Source organism: Capsicum annuum, unplaced genomic scaffold (assembly GCF_002878395.1).
Source record: "Capsicum annuum cultivar UCD-10X-F1 unplaced genomic scaffold, UCD10Xv1.1 ctg995, whole genome shotgun sequence".
NCBI lineage: Eukaryota > Viridiplantae > Streptophyta > Magnoliopsida > Solanales > Solanaceae > Capsicum > Capsicum annuum.
In genome coordinates this window covers 3,990,721-3,997,881 of record NW_025896043.1, presented here as the reverse complement: position 1 = coordinate 3,997,881, position 7,161 = coordinate 3,990,721, and the positions used below count along the sequence as shown (strand labels likewise).

The following is a 7,161-nucleotide window of genomic DNA, read 5'->3' as shown; positions in this document are numbered from 1 at the left end:
CATGTGATCACACCACAGGTGGGGTCTGCTAATAAAATATCCTTTCATGTAGGATCATATATCATAATTCCCTCATTGAAAACTATGGTTTTCAGCGATGAGCCTTTGTACTCAAACGCCTTCTTCTGGTAACCTATAAGATCTCTTAAGCCCAACTTTTAGATCTTTAAAGTAAGCATGTTCATACTTTCAAAACATTCAACACTATCTTTTTAAGGCCATGAAATCATCGGTAAGTCATACCTTGACTTATAAGTCAATCAAATCACATCATATCATATCTGCAGCCTATTCATATATTATAATATTAATGACCACCCGTAGCTTTTAAACATCATATGATTCATGTAATAGGTTTTTATTTTAGTTTACATCAAACACACTCTCCTCTCAATAGTACAATCATAAGATGGTTATGTTACGCTTAAATTGTTCAAAACCCATAGAAATTGTTAATTTTGACATGATAAATGTTTTCTATTTGAAAACCCCCTCTCAACATGTCACAAACCATGTCACTCTACGATCATTAGTAATGGATTCACTCTCTAGTTTTCCTTGAGAAAATTCATGTATTTAAATAATCCACAATACTTGTTATAAAAGATATTATAAAGGAGAGGGAGTTTAGTCATTCATGCTCTCAATCAACTTTACAAAACATACGAAATCATATCTACATAGTTATAGGTCAATTTCCTTGAAGAATGGTTCAAGACAACATATATTTTATTCAAAACAATCCCACGATACTTACTTTTCAAAACAACATCAAAACCCTTCTTTATAAACATGATAAGGGATTTTTCAACTTTATAAAGCAGAGAAACTTCTGCCCATGGTTTTTATAGTAGTCCCAGATACCTTAGGTCTTTTAATTCAAAGAATGAAACCCTATCCTTGACTCTTTTCTTGATTATCTTGACTAAGAAGATGAATCCTTGAACTTTGTGAGGGAATTTTGGGTTTTGTTTTGAAGGAATTTGAGCAACTTTTGGCATACTATGCCTTAATCACAACTAAATTTCATGTTATGGCAGAGACATGATGAGGGAAAAAGACTAAAATACTCTCCTGAACCCAAGAATAATAATAAAATAAAATGGACACCCGATGTATTTAGCGATGCGATGCGTTGGTCCTACCAATGCGATTACGGATGCGACGCAATTAGATCACGTCGGTATTCTATTTTTCTCATCCAAACATGTCTCAAACATCGCCTAAAAAATCCAAAACTTCCCCGAGGCACCCCTTTTCACTTCTGAACATGAATCAACTTAAAAATCTGCATCTTGAGGTCAAAAAGATTGATTCAGAAATACTAAAAGTTTAGGAGCTTAAAATATGGCTAAGTCCTTTTGACACTTCGAAAATTTTGAGATAGTTAGCTCTTTAAGCATGCTACCAAGTGAGATATTAATTCAAGAATGCTACGTGGCATTACATTTCCTTTATGGTAAAAGAAGGGAATCAAGAACTACTATTTAGCCACCACAAGCTAGGCAAATTTCAATTTTTCAGCATAGAATATAGTGCTAGTATGGTATTGCTATGTCTTTCTATTTTTCATTTGCCTGAGAATCTATTCTAGATTGGAAACAAACAAAGTAACACAGGACATTAGTTGTATAGGGAATGTGTTTCTTACTCTAGTCACTTTATCTTTTTAGTAATCAATCAAAATTAGAATTTTTGGGGTTTAAAATCTTTATTTTAGTGTCTTCCTTCTCTTTTTTCCTTTGTTATTAACTCTATTAGCCACAAAATATTAAGTTAAAGAGTGTATTTGGGATATTGGAAAAGTTTTTGTGTAATCGGAGGCAAGAGAGAGCAACCAAGCTATTAAAAGATTTTTTGATATTGCACTTGGCATGGAAATTATGTTGAAGTTTTGGCATATGTTGTTATTCTCTCATCTTCCTTCTATGGTCATGTATCTCATTGTCTTCTAGTTACATTCTTCTCTGTTTATTCTTTGACTTTGGTATAACTTTACGGGGGATGTAACAAAATGTAGGGGAAACAAAAGGCAATACCAGAGTGAGTGCACTCGAGAATGATTCACCGTTTGGAGACAACTTTGAACCTGAAGAGCTGTCTTGTAGGTAGTAGTAGTAAAATCTTGGTTAGAAGGTTTTCATTGCCTTCATTTTTTCAGCACTAAGAAACATCTTACTATGTTTGTGTGAACCCATAGGTTATTAGATGTTATGATTTTCCGCGTAATGCTAAAAGACTTATATGAAGGGTTAGTTAGTAAAAACACACTTTTTTCTAGGAATGAGTAATTCATAAGGATGTGCCTAAGTTAACAATAAGCACATATATAGGAAGGGAGGGAGTAACATCTCGTTGTTGCTAAAATTATATGGAGAATTTAAGAAGGTTTATCTTTTTTGATTCCTCTATATCCTCATCTCTAACCCATTTGTTTCACTTTTATGTTCTTTTTTTTCTCCGTATTAATCCTCATTAATTGTCTCAACAGTCCAATATTATGTGTGATATATATTCTTATTTAGTGAACATCCATCTTACAAATAAGTAGTCAAAGTGTCAGATAGACATTCTCATGGAATGATTAAAGAGACAGTAAATAGGTCTTTCAGCAAGATGGTTGAATATTTTACTCAACAATATAGATTTGGAGTTTTTAGAGGGTCAATAACTGTCTGGAAATTTTTTTTTATAAGGGAGTTCAAAATACAAAAGAAGCAAGCACACAAACTCAACAAATGCAGTTCAATTTCTACTATTTATACATAAAAAGTTTACCCTTCATCCATCAATACTTTCCCACTACTGACTTGGCATATAGATTAAGAAACATTAAATGATCGGGATCATTTTTGATATAGTACGCTACCTACTAGATTGCCTAATTTAGCTTATTAATTACTTATGAGTGAAACTAGTTGCCTAATGTTTCAAATAATCTAAAGTGGTGTAAGAAAATAAGATAGGGATTTTCACGTGTAAAACACCTGACTTAAAAAGATGTGAAAAAACATGACCTATACATTTAAAAGATTTCACCCCAAACTTCACTAAACAACTTGTAGCCTCAACAAAAGACAAATTACAAGACATGTAATTTAGGAATTATAAACTTAACTCCTACTAATCAAAACTCACAAACCTCTCAAGGTATACGAAAAGTTTTTGTGTTCTACAACTTGCAGAAAATAATCCTAATTCTGTTTAAATTTCACTGAAGAGAGAATTACATCTATATTACACACAGGAACCAAACCGGATACATAGAAACTAAGACACCATACTTTCTATGTAATAGAACCAGGTTCAACTATGTGTTCTCCAAGTTGTGAACTTCTAAGTCAATTCGCCTATTGTCTTTTGGTTTGTTAGTGAGGAGTAACTATGGAAGTCACTCCCTCTTTTAAACACAATTCTCAAATTATTAATCTTAACATCAAACTTTTATCTCTAGTGAAACTCTCAACTCTTAAGAGTTTGGTGTGAAGTGAATCTCCTTCTCTAAGTAGAATTCTTTCTTCAACTCAACCTCAACCTCTGTTATCTTCAATTTTTGTAATCATACTTAATGTCTTCTATTCCATAAATGATGATTACTTTTGAGTTTATCAACTACAATAACTTATCTATTCCTTAATCCAAGTGCTCTTGTTCTCTTGTATTAGTGAACTCTTTATGGGATTTTAATCATTTGCCTGCATGTTAGTGAACCACCTGAATTAACATGTTTCACCAATTTTGTAAATCATTAAAATTTCATGAACTCCAAAAAATTTCCCCTTTTTGGTGATCATAAACCTCCTGTCATGTACAACTCCTACCTTTTTCTATATTCACTAATTTAAGATCTTTTTATCAAGAAATAGGTTTGTTATAAGTTATAAACACAACCTAAGTCTTCCCCATTTTGGCATCATCGAAAAGCACAGTCATAACATTATAAAGAAAAAAGTGCAATGCTAAACAAATCATGGCCACTAGGCTATCAATAAAAAAATCAGAGGAATATAATGTAATTAAACAATGCAAAATTCAAGACAAAAAAAGATGAGACATAGTCAAAAGAAAGGTGATTTCATTGATTTAGCAAGATAAGATCTACATTTGAGCAAGAAAAGAAAAACAACAAAAAAAAACTAGGCACTTCAACAATAAAAGGCTTAAAGGAATGTATTCCTAGGGAACTAAGATAATAGAGCTGAAGAGGTCAAAGTAATAGATGAACTCAGCTTTTTCAACTTACGAATGACCTTTGTATTGTCTGCCCTTTCCTTGGCAAGGTCTGCCTCTAAAGTATGATTTCTGGCCTGAAGAAGTTCCTTTTCTTGAGTATGATTCTGTTCCAACTCAACCAAGGTATCGTCCTATTCATTTTACCACTTTTGCATAGTTGTGTCAGCTTGCCTTATTGAACCTAGTAATGCAACACAGTTCAATCTACCAAAAATGTCCTTAGAGGTATGGGGATACAAAACCTGAGCTGGAACAACATAGTTCTCAAAAATAGAGGTCATGCAGAAACTATAAGGAAGATCATGATACTTTTTATCACCTTTCAAAAGAACCCAATTCATGTACTTTATATTGAGGATAGGTATATTAATATTTACTTTAATGCCAAGCAATTCCATGAGGGTCCACATAGTTGGATTTAGAGAACCTTTCATTTCTTGGTTTGATCATTTTATGGACCACATTAACGTAGAGTTAGTGGAGAGGGAACATCTCTTGTTTAAGCTCACATCGATATTAAAGCATGATCTTGGGCATATTTATATGTCTAATCACCTATATTTACCCATATTTAGACTTGTTCAGAGATAAAAAATGTGATATTCTGATTAAAGTCGAGCCATAAGTGTGTTCCTTATTTAATGGATATGATTAGTGTGTGCAGGATTAAATTTTGATAGAATTGAACATGATTAGACACATTAAGGAGATATGATGATGAAAGGAGAAATAAAGGCCTTGGAACATGACTTCAGAAGAAAATATGAAAGGAAAAAGCTCCAGAATTCTCTTTCAGGAAGTCACCACATGTCGCGGTGGAGGTGAAATAGGAAATTGTCACTATCCAGTACCTCACCACGATTCCACCACATCACGGTGAGTGTCCAATCCACAATTGTCACTAAACAGAGTCACACTGCAATTCCACTACTTCACAGTAAGAATGGAAATGAGAAGACTGCCGTGACGCAGTAAGAGGAAAAAGAGCATTTTTCACCTTAGCTATAAAAGTAAAAATTCAATACAATTTGGAGACACTTTGGGAATCATAGTAGCGGCGGAAAAAACACAAAATTCTATCTTTTAGGGTTCTTAAAATTTATTTTGAACTCCTTTACTTCAAGATTAATTCTTGGTATGATTAATTACTTATTTTTTATGTTGAATTCAAACATGAGTGGCTAAACACCCTTGTTCTGGGGTTCAGGCCAAGAACTTGATTACTCTTTGATATTCATTATCGCAATTTCTTGTTGGATTATCATATGAGTTGTTATTAATTTCTTTATCTTACTATTTTAATGAGTGGCTACTAGTAGAATAAATTTATATTTTTATTTGAATCCGAGAGGAGAATCATAGAATAAAATAAAGGAATTAATGAGAAAGGTTCTTATCCTTTTTAAAATAAGGAGTTTGAATTAGCACTTAGGATAAGGATATACCTAGGAGCCTTATTTAGATCAATTGCAAGAAGAAAGTTGTATGCATCAAGATAAATTGTTGCGTCTTGGTGGGAGTTGTAGTTGTAATATTCAGATAAGTACAAGATTTGAGGTCGGGAGAACAAAATCATACCATAAACCTTGCGAATCAATAACTTGATAACAAACTAGAATGTGATAAGAAGACAGAATTGTGTGATTATTAGATGTTACTCAACCCAAATTCTCATCATTACTATTTACAACTGTTGCGTTCTTTGCTATTGTCAAAAATTGCTATTTCTTATTTATTTACATTTTTGTTCACAATTTCAAAATCATCGTGATACTTTACAACACTTAATATATCATTCTCTAGAACTAAAATTTGTTAATTTGCTAATTGCTTAGTCTTCGTGGGAACGATATCTAACTATCTAAGTCACTATATTACTTGTATGATCACGTGTACTTACATGTGCAATTGAAGGCAATGAGGTTTTAGACCCGTTGCCGGGGACTAGCATAATTAGTAATTTGTTAAATTTTTGGTTTTTGATAATAAGTTTAAGTGTTAATGACTTGATCTTAGCGACTGAATATTTGCAGTTTTATCTAAATACAGGACTGGTGAGAGATAAAGAGTTGGTAGAGCCTTTTGCAGAAATAGAATTGATGTTTCAACAAAGAAGAAGATCTAAAAATCCCATTCAACAGGTTCAAATGGCTGGAAGAAGAGATCCTAATATGGTTGATCCAAATAATCGTGTTGATCCAAAAGCCAGACATGTCCCAGCTTCGATTATCCCAGCAGTTCTTGCTCAACTAGCTACTAGACCTGTTCACAAGGTGGCAATCCCACTCATGAACCATGCGACTAACAGTACTCGCAAGCCTGAGCTAGGTGGTCAGTTTGAATTAAAGCAGATATGGTGCAGTTACTGAATTTGGCAGGGAAATATTCTGTCCTTATGAATGAAGACCCACAGCAGCACATATAGACCTTCATGGAAATAAGCGATACTTATATTCCTATAATATTAGACTAACACTCTTCCCTTTTTATTTAATTGGGGAAGCGAAGTGGTGGTTACATGATGAACCACCACTCTCCATCACTTCTTGGGAAGATCTAGCTCAGAAGTTCCTTATTTGATTCTTTCCATCTGGAAAGACTACGCAATTGAGAAGCGAGATTCTGAGTTTTAGATAAAAAGAAGGATAGAATCTCTACCAAGCTTGGGAGTGATTTAAAAACACGCTCAGAAATTTCCCTCACCATCATCAGTCTAATGATGTTCTTATTCATACTTCCATTGTAAGGCTAAAGTGAAATACCAAGATTCTCTTGGATTCAGCAGTAGGTAGGGAAGCTCGTTGGATTACTTCTCTATTTACGGTAATTCCTTTGATGTATGATTATAGAATATAGATCGAGTCCTAGCTCATTATGAAGAGACAAATCCTACGCTGGATTGGGAAAATGCCACTTTTTGGTTAAGGA

The 7,161-nt window shown here is 33.5% G+C and overlaps 1 non-coding gene across 1 annotated transcript; it reads right to left on the bottom strand.

Moving 5' to 3' along the window:
- Positions 1-6,837: 6,837 nt before the first annotated feature.
- LOC124895766 lies at positions 6,838-6,944 on the bottom strand. Its single transcript, XR_007051873.1, has one exon. It is a non-coding gene; the product is annotated as a small nucleolar RNA R71 (small nucleolar RNA).
- Between the last annotated feature and the right edge of the window lie 217 nt (positions 6,945-7,161).